This window comes from Protopterus annectens, chromosome 1.part0 (assembly GCF_019279795.1).
Source record: "Protopterus annectens isolate FY-2018-M chromosome 1.part0, PAN1.0, whole genome shotgun sequence".
NCBI classification, from domain to species: Eukaryota; Metazoa; Chordata; order Ceratodontiformes; family Protopteridae; genus Protopterus; species Protopterus annectens.
This window is the reverse complement of record NC_056725.1, coordinates 73563404-73583437: the sequence shown is the minus strand read 5'-3', so window position 1 is coordinate 73583437 and position 20034 is coordinate 73563404. Positions and strand designations below refer to the sequence as shown.

At 42.9% G+C, this 20034-nt stretch overlaps 1 protein-coding gene across 1 annotated transcript in view; it reads right to left on the bottom strand.

Moving 5' to 3' along the window:
• The window catches only part of LOC122800290 (vasodilator stimulated phosphoprotein), a 1035406-nt gene that overhangs the window by 117926 nt on the left and 897446 nt on the right, over positions 1–20034 (bottom strand). The gene's annotated exons all lie outside the window — the stretch shown is intronic.

The window sequence follows — 20034 nt, the reverse complement described above, 5'->3', positions numbered from 1 at the left end:
AGTCTCTTGCTCTCGTGGCTCTGGTGGATTTGGATTTTTGAGGTGGAGCATGTCCATTAATTCCGGGTTGGACATGGCCTTGTATGTCAGGCACAGATCACCTCTGAGCAGACGGTATGCGACTGAATAGAGCTGGAGTTTCTTCAGTCGGCAGCGTATGACATATGTTTGAGCCCCTTTATCCTTTTGGTGAGGAACTTTTGGGGTCTTTCCAACTGCTGCAGGTGTCGGGTAAGGTACATTCCGAATGGGGTGTTGTACTCGATCATTGGTCTGATAAGTGAAGAGTACAGGGGTACAATGACCTCTCCTGATCTGGATGTGAATCCCTTCATGATCAGGTGGGCAATGTAGAAGGTCTTCCTAACCACTTTGGCAATGTGAGTGTCAAAAGAGGGGTTACTGTCAACTTGGGTCCCCAGGTCCCTGATAACTTCTTCCGTGTTTAATGGATTACCACCTATGTGGTAAATTAGGGGTTACCTTGTTTTTCCCAAAGGGTATGACTATACATTTTTGGCATTTAGCTTAAGGCCATGGCTCTGGCACCAGTTATCCATTTCTATGAGACCTCTCTGGAGGATGTCTGTGTCTGATGGAGTGTCAATTATGGTGCCCAGTTTGCAGTCATCTGCAAATTTTGTCAGCCACAATCCCCTTATGTTTGCCTGCACTTCAGAAAAATAAATGCCGAACAAGAGGGGGCCCAGGACTGAGCCCTGTGGGACACCGCCGTGACTGGCTTAGAGTCTGACATGGCACCAGCAACTCTAACCCTGTGGGTTCTGTCCTTGAGCCAGTTTGCAACCCATCTTGTGACATATGGGTTTACATCTAAGCTGGTGAGCTTTTCTATGATGCCCGAGTGGGGTATTGTGTCGAATGCTTTTGCTAGGTCAAGGTAGGCTGTGTGAACTGCCTTACCCTCATCAATGGCCTTAGTGACTGTTTCAAAAAAGTCGACCAAGTTCAAGAGGCAGGATCTGCCCTTGATAAAGCCAAATTGGGTAGGATCCAGTGTCTGTAGGTCCCCAATGTCTTTATTTATGAGTTCCATTATGATCCTCTCCATAGCTTTGCAGACAAGGCTCGTCAAGCTTATGGGGCGGTAATTTCCAGGGTCTGTAGAAGCACCGCCTTTGTGGAGTGGGACCACAGTTGCCGTCGCCATTCTTTGGGTGCGTATCCTGTAGTAAGGCTAAGATTAAACAGCAGCCTTATGTGTGGGTTTAGTTCCTCATTGAGTTCGTAGCACACAGCCGGGGACAGCGTCCGGTCCCACTGATGCTGTGTTTTTGCTTTAGAGAGAGCAGCTCTCACCTGGGCATCTGAGATGTTTGGGAGGCTAGACTCTGGTGGGATAGATATTTCTCCTTTTGGGGGGGGAGGGAGGGGAGAAATTTGCACTGAACCTGTCTGCCAGTATGTTGGCAATGTCTGTGGGTTCAGTGATTTTTGTATCATTTTGGACTAATTCTGAGCATATCTGGGAGTTTCCACCCAGGTTTCTAACATAGCTAAAGAAGGCCTTATGATTGTCTTTTGTGTCTTTAGCGATTTTTCTCTCAAAGTTGGCCTTGGATGATTTCATGAGTGATCGTAGTTTTTTGCTAGTATTGATCAGAGTTGCCTTCCCTTTTAGGGATTTTGCTCTGTCATGTAGTAGCTTTCTCCTCTTGTTGTAGAGTTTGTTTATGGCTGGGGTCCACCAGACCGGGTGCCTGCCTTTGGTGGAAAGGGTCTTGATTTTATTAGGGATTGCTTGATCCATACATTCCTGGAGGTGCTCATAGAAGGCATTTGTAAGGGTTTCAGCAGCGTGGGTTGTGGTTTCCACTGGCTCGGGGGCCTTGAAGGATACCACTCGAGTCTTAAGTGTGAAGTTTGCTTTTGAGAAGTTCTTCACTGTGGTCTTTTGCTGGGGTTGGGGGGATGTGGATCTCCAGTGAGATTAATTTATGGTCTGATCTCACCAATGAGGGATATACTTCCAGTGTGGAGCATTTTGTCCCCATGTTTGTGATGATCAGGTCTAGTATATTTTCTCCTCTTGTGGGAATGGTGACTAGTTGTTCCATAGCATTTGAGTTTATGAACTCCAGGAACCTTTGGGCTAGGGTGTTGGGGCTTGAGTAATGTTCCCAGTCTATGTTTGGGTAGTTGAAGTCACCCAATATGATGGTGTTTGGAGAGACATTCATACTCTCCAGTGTCTTCAGGAAGGCTGTGTGGGTTTCCTGAGTTTGAGAGGGTGGTCTGTAGCATGCTACAAACTGTAGGGCAGTTTTACCTATGGTTAATTGCACCTGGATGGTCTCCGATGCTTCGTGCGTTGCCACTAACCTGGAGGTGTGGGTATCCTTTATGAATATGGATACTCCCCTCCTTTTGTGGTTCGGTCCAGATTTTGGGGCGGAACGCATGATATGAGGTATAACCTGATAGTGCTGGGGTGCTCTCAGGAGCCTTGAACCAGGTTTCAGTCACAGCACAGACATCGATGTTCTCCATACTGAGGAGGGCTTCGAGGGTGTGCATCTTGAGGTTTAGACTTCTGGCATTGAGCAGTATTACCCTTAGTTTTTTCCATTTTTGTTTTCTAGGGCGGTAGGTTTATCATTTGAGCCTTGCCTAAAAAGGCACTATGGGGTGTCAAGAGCCTTTGCCAATATCCAAGCCCAGGGTGACAGGTGCAAGCCATCCCTTGAGAAGCAGCGTGGCTTGTCAAGCATGTCATCCCAGGCAGACAGACATTGGATCCCCTTAGAATGACACCAGTAATTAAGCCAATTATTAAAGCTGATCATTTTGTCTCTGTATTGTGGCATCATTCTTGGTGAGGGTAGGATACTGCTCAGGGTCAGGGTCATACCGGCCTGGGCTACATAATCTGAGAGCTCCTCTGTGTCTCTTTTCATGTAGTCCAGGGAGGTATGTCTCAGGTCGTTCACACTGGCATGGACAATGACTGAGTCATACTTGTACTTGCTGTGGAGTGACCTGAGTGCTTGTGTTATGTGGCGGATTCTAGCGCCCGACAGGCAGCTTACTGTGATCTTTTCCTTGTTCAGTCTGGTGAGTGGGACGTCAGTGTGTCTGACTATGGAGTCACCTATAACAAGTGTGTCTGGCATTGTGTTTGGCCTTAAGGGCTGTGACTGTTTAGCACACTGACTGAGAGCTATGTGTTGCATGTCTTATGTCTTGAGGTGGCAGTTGCTTGGGTGTCTGCTTTGGAGGCCTCTGTAGTTTTGGTAGATTTTTGATCAGTGCCTCTGAGTATGTCTTTGTGTGTTTATGTGTTTGTTTTGCAGTTGTGATAGTTCTATGTGAAACTGGGTTTGTGGTGTGCGTGGTTTCCTTCTCCTCCTGTCTGGTCTTGCCAGTCCTGAGTTGAGAGAGCTCAGCCTCCAGTTTGGCTATATAGTTGCATCTCTCACATGTATTTGTGTTTTGTGGGAGAAGGAGTGGGTTGTCTGTGTACATGAGGCAATTGTAACATTGCCTCAAGATGCCAAGATTCACCAGCTGAACAGGAGAGGACGCTAGCAACTGACCCTTCGACATGCTAGAAAAAGTGAAAAAGTTTGCTGTGTAACTGAGTCAGAAGGGACCTATAGGGAAATGGGTACTCAAGGGGATTTTAGGCTAATGTAGTACTTTGTTTAGTATACAAGTACTTTACCTATATAAAAATGCTTTAGGTGCAAGTGCTGAGCTTTTGAGATAGAGAATAGACTGTTTAGATTGCAAGTAGAGAAGTTCTAACTGGCGCCTTGCACCTTCCTGCCCTAGGAATGCCTACCACCCTTATCTTAGTGCAGATACTTCTGTGGGAATTGTTTAACTGGGATAAGGTTTCTTGAATGGGCTGCCTCTAGTTAAACTAATTTTGCACCGAAGGGAGTAGTCTGATCATTCTACGTCCTGGCACTGTTCGGAAACTGATGCATTGTATACTGCTAGCAGTCTTGCCCACAAGTTTCTGCACAATAGAATAAATCCAAGTCATCTGTGGGTTTAACTCTGCAGAAACATGAGGACAGATCCAGAAGTCTTCACCCCCCACATAACCTTACTCATTTGTGCTAATCATAACCTTGACCCTAACCCCAACCATACACAGTACCTTATATAGAGACCCTTCCACTAACAGTACTACTACACTATATACTCTTCTGTGAAGACAGGGAAATTGTTTCAAAATTAAACAATAATCTGAAAATAGGTCATTCATCCTTTACACAACCTTGAATATCAACAGATTTTGCAACACCAAGAAAAAACTAGTCAACAGACAATTATGTTTTCTTGTAAATGTGTGTCTGCAACCAAACCAGAATATGAAATGTAAATGCAAATGAAGAAAGCAACTTCAAATAAGCACCTCTTCCAGGATGAACCCATAATGGCCTCTGTTAAAACACAGCAATAGCGGGAAGGGATAAGACTGGCAACCACTGGGCACAAGGAATTAAACCCATTCTAGACAGGAAAATGGTCCATCTCAGAATATATGCATACAGTGAAGTCAGTTACACAGAAACTGAAAACACCAAGTCATCTACTGTATGTCGCTTGACCTGAGAGAGAAAAAGTACAGTTTTGTACCTACCATAAATGTAGATGTTCGAGTGTATACACTGCTGCAGTCATTACACTTGGGGTTATCCTGCCGTCAGGCGGTTCCCCAGTTGGCCTGAGTTTCAAAGTCTTGGTCCGGCGTCGGTTGCTGTCACCTCCTCCCTGACGCCAGTGCGACAGGGGTATATAAGATGCAGCCGACGCAATTTTCTTCAGTTTTTCTTGCCCCAGATATCAGGTGCCTCTAAATAGGTAGGCAATTCCAACTGCTAATAAAACATACATAAGAAAAGCAAAACACAACTTACAGCTACCAACAAATACTCCCCATAGGTAGTAAGGGTAGAAGACATAGGTATGTACCAGCCAGTAAGAGGGGAAGGAGGGAGGGTAACCTGGACTGCAGCAGTGTATACACACTCGAACATCTACATTTATGGTAGGTACAAAACTGTACTATGTTTATCATGTTACACTGCTGCAGTCATTACACTTGGGTAGAATCCCAAAGCTGAGGTAGGGTGGCTGGTTCTATAAGGCATTAGGGGTGGCTATAAGGTCCTGCAGCACTGCAGTGGCAAAGCCAGCTCTGGATTTAGAGTATAGAGGCAGATGATAATGCTTGGAGAAGGTATGTACAGAACTCGAAGTTGCTGCTTCCAAAATATCCTTGGTAGGTACTCCCCTGAGGTAGGCAGTTGAAGTGGCTGTTGCCCTGGTGGAGTGAGATCTAATGCTGCTAGGTACAGGTTTTCCATGGTATGTGTAGCAGAAACGTATGCAATGTCCTATCCATTTTGAAATAGTCTGTTTTGAAATGGCTTTTCCCTGTGCTCCTGCAGCATATGCTACCAATAACTGCTCAGATTTTCTGAAAGCTTTGGTTTTGTCCAAGTAGAAGCGTAACTGCCTGTGAATGTCCAAAGAGTGCAGTAGTCTCTCCCCTTTATTCTGTAGTTTAGGATAAAAAGCTGGCAGGTGAATAGTTTGGTTTAGAGCCACACTGGATACCACCTTTGGCATAAACGTAGGGTTAGTTCTTAAAGACACCTTGTCCTGGTGGAAAATGAGGAAAGGTTCCACTGCCATTAGTGCCTGTAATTCTGAAACTCTTCGTGCTGATGTTATTGCCAGGAGCAGAGCAGTTTTCCAAGAGATATATTTTAATTCTGCTGCGTTAGCTGGCTCAAAAGGAGGTAAAGTTAGTTTTTCCAAAACAAAGTTGAGGTCCCAAGTTGGAGTAGGTGCTCTACGGGACGGTCTTATGTTTTTAGCCCCTCTGAGGTACTGTTTTAACAGAGGATTAGAGAAAATTGGTGGATCCATGTTGTAATGAGCAGAGATGGCAGAGGCGTGGATCTTGATGGATGAGAAGGACAGGCCTTTGTCCAGCATCTCAGTTAAGTATTGTAGTATCTGAGGAATGTTTGGGACAAGAGGGTCAAGGCTGTGAGCTTGGTTCCAGGCACAGAATCTCTTCCATTTATCCGAATAGGCTTTCCTGGTACTAGGCCTTCTGGCCTCCAGAATGACATCCATAACAGCTTTGGAGAGAGGCATTGCTTGCTTGACTAAGGAATCTTCCATGCAGCTAGGTTTAAGGTCTTTAGCTGGCTGTGTAGTATTTGATCATTGTGCTGAGTCAGCAGATGTGGGATTTGAGGCAAAATACAGGGTGGTTCTTGTGCTAAGCTCCTTAAGATTGGGTACCAGTGCTGGCGTGGCCAGTCTGGTGCAATCAGAATCATCTTTGGCTCTTCTTGCCTGGCTTTTATGAGTACCTTTGGCAGGAGAGGTAGTGGTGGGAAAGCGTATACTTGTAGGTTCTCCCAGCTAAATGAGAGGGCATCCACTTTCCATGCTTGTGTGTGGTAACTCCTTGTGCAGAATTTTTGTAGCTGGCAGTTTATTGGGGATGCAAACAGATCTATGTCCGGGCTCCACCATTTCTGTGTTAACCTTCTGAATATTTGTGGATTCAATTCCCATTCGTGGGGATCCATGATGTTTCTGCTTAAGTCGTCTGCCAGTGTGCTTTTCTCTCCTGGCAGGAATTGTGCTTGCAGATGAACTTGAAGGTTTATAGACAAGGTCATGGCTTGTCTGCATAGGGAGTAGGAGTGAGTGCCCCCTTGCTTGTTTATGTACCACATAACTGTGGTGTTGTCTGTCTTTAGCAGTAGCTGTCCTGGATGCAGCAGGTCCTTGAAAGCTATAAGGGCCTTTTGTACAGCTAGCATCTTTTTGATTGATGTGAAGATGCCTTTGTTCTGCGGGCCACGTGCCCTGAATACATTTGCCTGCCATGTGTGCTCCCCAGGCGTAATCCGATGCATCTGTTGTCAGGGTTTGCCTGGCTGTGGGTTGTGTAAAAGGCTGTCCCTTGTTGAGGTGACAAGTTTGAGCCCACCACTGAAACTCCTGTTGAAGGCAAGGGATTAGTGGTATAACTGTTTCCAAACTTTGACAGTGTTGAGACCATACATTCTTTAGGTACCATTGTAGTTTCCTCATACGCAGTCTGGCATATGGAATTAGTAGTACGCACGATGCCATGTAACCCAAGGCCTGCAGAATTGTTCTTGCAGGGAGTTGGGTCTTTGTTGCCATCAATTGAAAGCATGGAGTCAGTTGTCCTTGCTTGTCTGGCATGAGATAAGCCATCTGGGCCGTTGTATTCAAACTAGCACCCAGGAATATAATCTCTTGTGAGGGCACTAGTTTTGATTTCTTTTCGTTTAGTGTGTACCCCAGGCAACTTAACTTTTTTACAAATGCCAGATGCTTTAGAAGAACGTCCTTGCTCTCTGCTTGAATCAGGCAGTCCAGGTACGGATAAATTTGAATTCCTTTCTGTTTGCAAAATGCAATTACTGGTGCCAGGCACTTTGTGAAGACCCTGGGCGCAGTAGATAAGCCAAAGGGCACTGCAGAGAATTGGTAGTGTATTGAACTGGCTATGAATCTGAGGTATCTTCTGCAGTTTTGTCTGATAGAGACATGCAAGTATGCCTCTTTGAGGTACAAAGTCACGAGCTAAGCTTTCTTGCCCTGCATGGGAAGAAGCTGCTGTAATGTCAACATTTTGAATTTTGGAACATCCAGATAACTGTTTAGAGATGAAAGATCCAGAATGGGCCTCCAGGCTTTGTCCTTTCTGGGTACCAGAAAGAGTCTTGAGGAAAATAATCCTTGTCGTTGCTCCTGTGATGGTACGTTTTGAATAGCTCTCATATCCATGAGTGCTGTAATTTGTTTTTGAGCCTCTGCCAAGGTTAAAAGCAATGCCAAATCTGCCGCCAAATCAATGGGCAGAGTGTGAAAGTGGAACCTGTAACCTTGAAATACAATGTTGAGAACCCATTTGTCTTTGGTGATCATTTGCCAGTTGTGGTAGAAGAGTGCCAGTTTTCCTCCTAAGAGGGCTGCCAAGAGGGATTTGTTTGGCAGTTGTAGTGGGAAGTCATTGGAGCTGCTTTTTATATGGCTGGGGCCTGTCTTCCCCTTCTTTCTGGCCTGATGCAACCCATTGTCGAGACCTGTAAGGACCTTGTGTTTGACCTCTACCTCTTGGATGTCTGTATCTTCCCCTTTGAGGTCTGTCTGTAATTGGAAAGGACCAATTCTTAGTTGGCCAGTTTCTGCTAAATCTAGGAGGCTGAACCTGTAAGAAATCCTTCACCGTTTGCATAGATTTTGCCTTATCCTCCATTTTCTTTAATACCTCTTCTGCCTTAACTCCAAACAACACATCCTGCTGCAAAGGTGCATCCAATAATTTTGCTTTAACATGATCTGGTAACGTATGTTCTTTTAACCAAGCATGTCTTCTAATGACAGAGCCTGTAACTGCTGCTCTGCAGGAGGCCTCTAGAGAATCAAAACCACATTGCAAAGTATGCTTTCCCACTTGTTCAGCTGCATGCAATAAATCCTGCATTTCTTTAAAAGTAGGAGGCTCTGATTCTGGAAGCATTTTTTGTTTTAACTGAGATAGTAAAAATTGCTGATATTTTAGCATGTGAAACTGGCAATTTAAGGCTCTCATTGCTAAAGTTGCAGACGTATATACTTTCCCCATCTGTCTAATGCTCTGGAAACTCTGTCAGAGGGAACTGGATTCTTGGCTGATGAGGCTTTAACTCCTTTGGGTCCCTGAGAAATGGTTTCAGGGTCAGCTACAGGGCTTTTATACAGAAATTTATGTGAGTCAGGGACTCTCTAGTATCTGTCAGGTTTAACAGGGGCTGGAGGTAAGGAATCAGGATTTAAGCTGGATTCAGTATACACATCATACACAATATCTAACACTGGCGGAATAGCAAGGGGTCTGTGTTGACGTAATAAAAGGAAGTCTCTGAGCCTTTTATTGGATTCTGAGTAATCCTGGCCTTCCCAGTGGAAATGCTCCCTCATGGTATGAAGGGTTTCCCCAAAGGAGTAGTCCTCAGGCGGTGAGGCTGATGGAATTGATTCCTCAGCATCAGAATACTCATAAGGGAGTAAAGCGTATCCTAGGTCTGAGGATGAATCAGAAGAGATGGACACCTGGTCGGACGAGTCAGTCTGCATCCTGTCTAGGCCTTTAATCAGGAGGGGGATGGGACCCCCTGATCAGACTGATTAGGTCTTCGGCCATTTTGAGCCTTTGTTTCTTAGGCATGGAGGCCTGTCCTGGAGAATGATGTATTTGTTTCTTTGATTTTAAAGGAGGCTTAGACTTAGCTGAGGGTTTAATGCTTAACTGAGTAGGTCTGAAGACGCCCTCTGAAGCTGTGGGTTGCTCAGCTACTCCAGATCCCTCTGAAAGGTTGGTCTTGGTAGGCTGAATAACTTGTGCGTCCGAAGGCCAAGCCATCTCCACGTGGGAGTCAGAGGTGGCCTGTGGTTCCACAGAAGCGGTAGTCAGGGGCTGCAAAGGTGCCTCGCTGAAAACCGGAGAACCGGCGACTGCCTAGAAGAGGCTTTGTCGTCAGTTTTGGGTCTCGGATGCCTATCCTTGTCTTTGCGCTTTTTGTGTATTCCAGTCGTCGGAAGTTCCGACGGCATGGTATAATTGAATTTTCTACCAAAATAATGTCAGGCAAAATCAAACTGGCATTTAATAGTGTGAGTGTTAAACCTAGCACAAAACCGACAACCAGTGACGTTGTGGTCTGGGCCTAGGCATGGGATACAATAGGAATGGAAATCCTTATGAGGTATTTGCTTCCCACAAGAAATATAGTTATTAACTTTTACTGACATCTGTCTGAGGCAAGAAAAAGTTTCCCCAATGGGGTACTTAGCTTTGTAGAAGACTTCGGTTCTGGATTTGGAATGAAAATCTCAGGAGACAGCCGACCGGCACTTGCCAACTGCTTTTGCTTCGGGCACCGCGCGGCAAAAAAGACTGAAGTAAATGGTGGCGGCTGCATCTTATATACCCCTGTCGCACTGACGTCAGGGAGGAGGCGACAGCAACCGACGCCGGACCAAGACTTTGGAACTCAGGCCGACTGGGGAACCGCCTGATGGCAGGATAACCCCAAGTGTAATGACTGCAGCAGTGTAACACGAACATCCAGAGTACCCAAAGAAAAAAAGCTTCATGCGGAAAGATTTAGCAGAGAAGCTAACAAAAGAACCTTTGCTGTAAGGTACTACTGATGTTTGCCATGCCAGTGAGCCATACTATGTAGTGTTAAAAAGGAGTCTACCATAGAAACATCTAGTAACAAAAATATATAAACACACACATGCCTACACACAGAAATAAAAAATTAGACATCAAGGGAATTGAAAGGAAAAAAGAAATAATCGTCCCTGTAAATGTCAGAATAGTAAGGAGATGACAAACTAATCACAGAAAGAGACATGAGGGCTGTAGCAGTGACTCAGAATAAGGTGCAAGTAAATACTGGTTGATAAATTACACTGGAATACTATTCATAGGAAATCAATTACTGCAAGCAAACCAAAAGAAAAAAGATTGCAACACTATATCAAACTCGCACTTAAATATTATGTTATCTAAACAGCATAATAAAAACTTTGATTGGGAACTGTGACTGGGAGACTAAATGTAGATAGACAATCACAAAAATTCTACTTGTGCTTAGCAGACCGAAATCAGGAACCAACCAAATGTGAAACAAAACTAGAAGTCAAAGTCCATGAACATCAGAATTAGTGGCCTGAGCTGATCTGAAAGCAGACTCAGTCCCTCAAAAGGGAGCTGGTACGGCAAGAGGTGGTTATATCACCACAGACAGTGGATCGACCCTTATATTAGGCATTCTCTCAGACAGTCCTACCAGATTCTAGAGGGTGCTAAGAGAATGTCAATGGAGCCTGCCGCTAGGCATCACCATGGCGTACTTCATCAGATGTTAACGGTCATTAACAAACTGCAGAAAAATACCCTCTGCTACCTCCTACCATTCATTTACTGTTTTCACTAATGCTGGAAATAAATTTCAGTTGTTTAAATGTTATAGTTTAAAAAGAAAGCAAATTCAGATGTGAAGGGAATAGCATCAGAGTAAACAAAAATGTACAAGTCTCCATCTTTCATCTGTGCAGCTTTGACCAAAGTATTCCCAGACTGCCCATAAAATAGGCACTGTAGTCTAGTGGGTTTCAGTCACTTCTAGATCTATTAACTTAATTTGGTTCCAAAAACAAATGAAATAAGACAATTATGTAATTACATCACAAAAGTGAAACAAAAAAATGTGAATACAAACATCAGTAATGAACAGTGATCACCCAGACGCAGGATGGCAAACATTTGCACAGAATAAATTTGCACAAACATCTTAACATGTGCCAGAGTACTGGGCTATCAAGGGGAGGCACCCTTTATATAACCAGAGGCATGATGCATGCTGTCACAAATAAAACGAAAAATAAAAAAATGAAGTTTCATGTTAAGAGGTAACATAGTTGCTGGCTTCATTACAAAGACTCATGATAAACCATACACATTAACCTTATAAGAAATGTGACCAGTATTCTGCTTAAACTCATGCAGGCATAATGGAGAATGCAAAATGCAGCACCAGTTATGAAACAGTGCGAGTTTAAGGTGAAATTGTGCCTCCTGGATCTTGTGACATTGCTTGAATAGTTAACAGCAGAACCTGATAAATTACTGATAATGCAAGATGGCTATCCTGACCTTCTTAAGATAGAATACTATTCCACATTAAGGAAACAAGTTATAAATTAAAAGCATTAAACATCAATACTAGATAACTCATGGCATGAAGCACTGGTTTAGCAACAGGCTACAACAAGCCTGTGTTGGTGGTGGCTACCTTTGAAGTCCCAAGGGGGTCGGGGTCATATTGGGACAACTTCTTTTTGGACTACTCTTCAGATATAAAAAGTGGAACTCTGCTCTAGATAACAAAAAATGCTGATGACAGCAAAATGAGCAACAATTACTTCAATAAAAAATGTTGGACCTCTCCAGGTAGTTCACAAACGCATTCCTGTTGCAGTAGTAATGGCCTCACCTTTTGCAATATCAGGAACCTTTGCAAAAATGGATACACATTTTGATTATGAAACAAATGATCAAATTATATAAAGAGACATCATTAAAGATCTATGACGCCAGACAACTCACACTGACCATAGTGTGGCTACCAAAGTCAGAAAAGTATATTCTAAAATGCATGCCTTGTCACTCCAGGGAGATAATGTCACAGATCAGAACCATTATCTGATACAATACTGTCCTTTTGCAGTCTTTCAATAAACCACATGACACAACTTGAAAAGGAACAAAGATTCTTTAGTAGAACAATCAGAGGGCGGAAAACATGAATTATTCAGAAAGGCTTCAGGAACTCTGCCAGTTCTATAACACAATATTTAAACCCTGTTTGAAAGTCTTTACCTCAGATTCGCTACTGGGAAAGCTAATACCAGATCAGGAAACTTGGTATTAAAAATAAATGCTAATATGAAAACATGTGACATATATTATACAATGCCTTCCAACAACATTATGGAATGCATTGTGTAATGCATCTCTCACAATGCCTTCCAACAGCATTATGGAATAAAAATCTAAAGCGGTCAGCCATTAACTGCTTAAAAAATTATATACAAATTAAAAACATACATATTTATCACATACCCATATATACATAACATACATTACCTATACAATGCTTATGTTCATACATAGTAAACAATATCAAAGGGCTTGTATGACAAGCAAGCTTCTTAAAGGGAAGTAGGTTGTAAGCTTGACAAGTGAACACAGCAAACAGTAAACATTCAAAAAAACATATTCCAGATAAAAAGTCTCGACCTTATGTACTGAACCATAAACAAGCTTGAAGCACAGCAAGGAAGATGAAGTACGGACACTTTTTATGTAATTTAATTATAAACCTAAAATTCTGAGAGAGAAAATCATAAGCTATAATACAGTAGTTGATAAAGTTATTTACTGTACTTCTGGCCATTAATGAACCAATTACTCTGAAATTTTCTGAAAGTCCCTTCTGCTCAAGCTGGCAGAACAGCAAGACATGAGTCGCAATCAAACATTCATGTAAGGGGTACACATTAAACCAAGAAACACACAAAAAATGTTTTCTTTAAAATGCCACAACCAAGCAGTTTTGGTACATTTACTACTTCACATGTAGTACAGGCAATGTTTTCTAACCCTACATCTTGAAATTGTAATGTCCTGACAGCTACAACACACACTTGTCACCACACTAAGGAAAAAGATACAAGCTCTACAGTACCAACAAAGGCTGCAACAGCAGACATCCTCCTATGCCAGCAATAATGGACAAACATTTTAATGCATTAATATATGGGAACATACTAACAAGACCACCACAAATGCTTTGTATGTACCTTGGTGACTGCCAATGGCATAAGTTGCTACCTATAATGAAAATGACAGCTTGTTTCTAAATGTAGCTTTATGGAGCTCAGCTAAGTCCTTGATCAAAGCGTTCTGCAAAATATCTCAAAACCTGCTCCATGGGATAAATCTGCTGTTGTATGTTTTCTCTAGTTGCCCAGACGGCAAACCTTTTTAATTTCTCATTGAAAGATTTTAGTGATGAGTTCTATGAGGAAATCAAAACTTCCATGACCTCATCAGTGAATTTGCGTTTTTTGGCAATGTTCAAAGTTGCAGAAGTTGCATGGAAAACGTGAAGCACTGATGCTCAAGTAGGGTGGTCTTGAGGTATGAACTTGACTGGACCCCTCCAAGATGTGTGGGGCCAGCAAAGGATATCACATCTGTGTGGCTCAATATGAGGTCACCAGTACTGAACTAGATTTAGTGAACCTGGATTTTTGGACCATTTTGAGGATGAAGGGAAATGGTAGTTAAGCCTAGGGGAAGGTCTCAAGGCCACATTCTCCACTAACATCTCTCACTGTGTTGTCATTCATCAGAAATAGGGAGTATAAATTCTTACACTTTGAATCTGATTTTGATACGAACAAATGCTTCACTGGCAGATTCCTCCCTCAGAATACTCAACAGAGGCCATGGAATATGTTCCAATCCAACTGCGTGCCTGACTCACTACACAGGAGGCAAGGAGCAAAATCTCCTTGTTGTTAATGTACCAAACTACAGACACACTTGTCCATGTAGATGGCAAGTGAACATTGGGCAAAACATTCTGAAAGATTTGGAGAGCAGCAGCACTGTGCTGAGCTGTTAAAACAACAAAGTTAAGCGATGATTCCAGCACACACCAAGATTCCTTCACTGTCCTATTAAGGAACTAAATGTCTGACCCTATGTCAGAAGCATTCAAAGTGACTGTGGCTGTACGGAGGGGAGTCTGGAATGATTTTCCTCTGGCAAGAGTGGGGCATCTTTAACCATTCTTTTAAGTACAGGGATAACCTCCCCTGACTGCAGCTAAACAGAAACAGATAGGGAAGGCTTCATGGGTGCTGCTACTAATCTCAGATTGTCAACAGTTCCGGATAGGTGGTGATGTCTTCCACTTCTGAAATCCCTGTTGTTACTGACAAGACCCTGTACCCAAGCCCCTCCTGCTCCCTCTTGGCACATGTGCTGATGCTCTAGTCAAAACCACATCTGTCTCTAGCTTCTATGCATTTTTGGAAAAGACCAGTGTGAAAGCTGAAATTTCACACTGACAGCTCTGAGGTCTTTCCCCTGCTCCAATGATTTCAGATTCTTCAGCGAACAGGAGAAATCCTGCAATAAGGAAATTTAGAACTTCTCCTTCTGTATCTTCTGGAAAGACAGCAAGTCACAGCTATGCATGTTAGAGCATCACAATTCCCCAAGTCACAGCACTGGACAAGCCCACAGCTGTATTATAAATGAAATGGACCGTATGGTTCATACATAGTTAGTAGGCTATTGGCCCAGAAGCCATTTTTAGGCCTATCCAAACGTACCCAAATTTACCAAAATATTGCTAACATGTCAATATCCTGAAGGGCTTTATGGTTATGATATAGGTTTGTACACATCAAGCATTCAGGCTGCCCCTGTTCATTATAGACGTAGGTACAAAACCATGGTAAATTTGCAATTTCTCATCCATTATTCCACGTTAAGTTAGAATAGGTTTTGGGAAGAGCTTTGTTTCACATGGATATGAAGCCGTTTTCAGAGAAGGGGTAATCTTTGACAGCCATACCTGCCCCTCCCAACATATCCTTTTTATTTTGCAGATGAGGTTTAGGTCCTTAGAACGAGTATTTTCGAGCCTATTTGTTTTGAGTATGTGCAACAACTCCATCAGCATGGGATCAGAAGATATATTAAGCTAAGCACAGACAGCGGCACAACAGTCTGTAGGAGACTGACTACAGGCATATGGCTTTGAGATAAGCCAAATAGGACTTCTTGTTTACTTCCTTTTGTGGGAGCCTCTGTGGTCTCTCCAGCTGTTGCAGGTGCCTGGTCAGGTACATTCTGAATGGAGCACTGTACTAGGTGATTGGTCTGATGACAGCAGAGTACAGCAGAACAATGACCTCCTGTGGAACTGGCTGCCATGCCTTTACTTATAAGATGTGCAACACAGAATTATTTTAATCACCAATGTAGACACGTGGTGGTTAAACATTAGGTTACTGTCAACATGCATTCCTTTATCCCTGCCCAGTGGTTCTACTTTTAGGGATGTATTACCAATGTGGTAATTTTCAGAGTGGCTGTCTTTCTCAAGAGTACTATTACGCCTTTTATTTTACATTGAGTTTTAGCCCATGGCCCTAGCACCATTTACTTGTTTGCATCAGGCTCTCTTGAAGGGTATATGTGTCTTTAGGGTATTCAAAGACCATGCCTAGTTTGCAGTCGTATGCAGACTTGGTCAGCCAGAGACTGCTGATGTTCGTCTTGCCTTCAGAGAAGTAGAAGTAGAAGCCAGAAAGGAGTGGCCCAGTACCAATCTTTATACTGGGAATTCCACCAGGGTGGCTTGTTTTTGGAGACCTTCTATGTTTATGTTTGGTATATACAGCCTTCTCTATGCAGCTATTTACCTTATGTACAAGGATTCTGTGAACAATTCTGCATAAGCAGTTGCCTTCTCTGGGTTCTGGGGGAGTGGGGTTTGGAATGTTGCTAGACTGTTGCTTAGTAGCAGGCAGTTAGCCTTGGAATATTTGTTTACTGTGAGTATTAGCTGAGGTCCCAGGATTAATTTCAATGTAAGAGATGGTTCATTATGTTTGAGACGTGACAGTTTGAACTGTAATAATTCCTTTTTGTGGCCCACATAACTCTTCAAAAATGCAGAATATTTCTAACAAGGTGTCCATCACTGGATAATGTACCCAACCCTATCCATGACTCTTGTATCCTTGTCTAGTAAAAGGGACAGTGGGATTTTGAGGATTAAGAGCCTTTGCTAGGACTGCTGCAGAAACAATAGGGTCCAGTCAGGGTGGGGGGGGGGCTATAACTAGAATGAACAACCTCTAGTGGAGAAAAACAGCTTAGCTGACTTCTTGGGCAAGGCATCTGGGCCAGGGCTGTACCAAACTACCTCTGTGGCATTTTGTCATGATGTGCATCAAGGGTGGGACCGCCCAAGGAGTCTTATGGCATCCTGCATCCTTCTCTGGGCATGTGACCAATGGGTTTATAAGCAACCCCTCATTCAACATCACCTGGAAAAACTCTAATGGCTCTGCGAAAGTCATGCCTTCCACAAGGAGACTGGTGACTCTGTACTTAGTCTTTAATATCTCCTTTACTGATGGGTCTAGCTCTGATAAGGAAGTCTATTTCTTAGTTAACTTGCCTGGGGAAGACTGCAGTAGTCCTTGTGCAGGTGCCTACAGAATAACCTGCTTTATCACAGCATGTTCCATAAGTATTGGACTCTGGGGCTTGTTCAATCACTGAAACTAACAGAACTTGCATCAATAACCAGATAGTGCATCTGGACATCTCCTGCACTGATGTCATACCTGCCAATCCCAGCACAGACTTGAACTAGTGGAAAGTACATTGTAGTATCAGCACCAGGGTAAGGGAGGTTGGGACACAGTATTAAATCACTGTTGGGGCAATTAAACTGGTAGCCAACACCAGGACAGGGAAAACCCAATGTCAGAAAAAGGCCACGAGAAAATCGAGTACAGCACTGTACGAGTACCTACATGAGTGACTCGCTGCTAACTGCTGAACACCATGGCTATGGAGGCACTGGCTTCAAGCTTGACTGGCTACTGAAAGGGCAACACTAACTGCTGGATGGTTGCTGGAAGCAAGGACCAGATAATATGAAGTGTAATCACTATCAACATTGACACTGGTATGTGGGAGGGGGACATGACAAACTCCAGTGCAGGGCAACTTTGTTCCAGTGGCCCTTTGCTCTGGGGCCAACAGTGACCTGCTATCACCTCATCTTTCACCTCCTGGGTATCCCTAGTTACCTTCTTGTAATCTACCCTGAAATGTAGCAGGTTGAGGTGGTTTTGTGCAAAGGTCTGAACTAACACTAAGGAAATAGCTTGTTTTGAGGATACGGCTACTCCAGTGGCTCTGGGCACTGGTGATGTTCAACCTGGGCTGAGGCAGCATCAGAACTATGAAAACTCCTCATATTCAAGTAATTTGAGGAGGAAACCAGTGAGCTGCTCAAATAAAGTCTTTCAAGGAGGAAGCTAGTGACAAAGAATACTTCACTACCAATTTAATTCTCTAAGGCATTCTCAGACAGGGAGGCCCAGGGATCGAAAAGTATTGTTTGACACCAGAGTCAACATAATAAGAAACCAGGTGGTCTGATGGAGTGCCTTGCACAAAAGGTAAGTCTTCAGCTTACATCTGCATCTTTTCCATGGCAAACAGCTGAAACTTCTGCAAACAGAAGACACTCACTGGTTCTGTGCCTCTTTCAGTGGCAACAGATGCAGTGGTGATGTCCATTGCTGGGCACTACACACTATGCACTTTTGTCAGTGGTACTCCTTGAACAAGGGGTTCAGCCCCTTGTCTCAAAAAGCTCGCCATAAGCTTACTCAACAGCTATGATCAGGACAAAGATAGGCCAAAGCACTGAAAATATTATGGAGAGAGAATGAAAGCGTACTACCTGTTCCACAATGACAAGTTGAATAAACGCAACAGAAACAAACTTTTTTTTTTGAAACAAACAAGACTATCATAACTGTCACTGACATCTTCCGTGACTGAACTGTGTGCATAAAATAAAGAAATGAAGAGATGGTAGCAAAGTAATCACAGGGATGAGCAACTGAAATTAGTCAGCTATGATCAATGCCATACCCTGTAAATAACTACTTCAAGTTGTTGAGCAGTCCTTGTACCTGCAACATATATTCCTAACATTACCAGCGGTGGGCACACTTATTACCAGATCGAACAGCCTGAATTTAAATATTTGCACAAAGCAGTTTATGTACAACACAATGCTGCACATATCTTCTGATATTACTAGATATCAAACTAAAATATCACACACATATATCCAAACATGCACAAAAACAAACAAATCAAGCAAAGTAAGTTCACTAGCCATGGCAGATATGAGCTAGCAAACATAACAAAAAGGCCCTCTTCTGCAAACACACAAGAAAAAGGCACTCCTTACTGCATGTACAAAATACAAGGCGCATCCTAACAGTCTGTACAAATAATACTAAAACAGCGGGAACAGTAAGAATTTTTTTTCAGCCACAAATGTTCCGCTTCTCATACCAAAATGTTCTGTATGCCTACCTTCATGGACACAGTCTCATTTTTTGACTTGTTTTATTTATCTGTGAACAGGGTAAGCTCATTGGATACAAGTGTCATTAGTTGTAACCTGGTGAGCTAAACTGCCAGACTTGGTGACAAACAGAAATACCATTACTGTTTTTTTCATACAAATTGTTACCGTGCATAACTTGAGCCATCTGTGTTTACTACATTGATACAAACTCTTTCAACTGTTTACAGTACTACCTAACAGTTTTTTTTTTTTTTTTTTTTTTTTTAGCTCTCTGGAGAAAAAGGAATGGAGCCATCATTAAAGAGTGAGGAAGTTGATAAGGTGGTTCATGTAGTAAGGAGGAATACTCCTCACCCATAACACAAATGCAATATGCATGAATTCTAATGTATTCCACACTTTGACCAAAAAAAAAAAAACCTAGAAATACTTGGTCAGTCAAAGCAACTGTAACAGCAGTAGTGAAACCTACCTCTCCTTCAGGGCCAACTTAACCCAAATAATGCAGCTTTCCTTCTGAACCTAAGATACTAGTGATAGAGTGTGGGACAGCACATTTATGGGACCATACTGCTAAATTCATTTATGTAGCTCAGAAAAATGCATCATATTACAGTGATTCAAAAATGCCAACTTCCCCTAGATGGGGGAGGAGAGCCAAAATATTACGAGGAGGCATAAGAATGAAGCACATTTTTCAAGTTATCTGCTGCTTGAGATCTGAACATGAAACAGCTTTTTTTTTTTTTGCTTCGCTGTTCCCCCCACATGGCTAGTGTAACATATACCCCTAGGACCTTCCAACACTTGCCAAGGTGTCTCTACCTTGATCCTGCCTGCAAGCTACCTGATCTGAATTCTGTTTGCAAAGCAAAGCGCAACATTCTCACATGCTTACAGGCAGCGAGCAGTACAAAAGCATTAACACAAACATCTACACACTGCATTTCATGGCATGTTTACTACAGGTATGCACCAGGACAATATTACTAATTAATTATAATTTAAGGGAAACAAATGAACTTAGATGTCTGGCTGGCATTCTATGCCACTGCACAGATTCTACCATATTTCTGCAAAAGCAATAAATTAGTGATAATGTTTAACCACATTATTACTACTGATGTATACAAGACTTTGTCCTACTGCTTTACTGCAAGTGTTCTACCTCAGTCCTGGTGCTCTAGCCTGCAGTACAAGCTAATGCCCTGCATGATCCCTGCAAAAG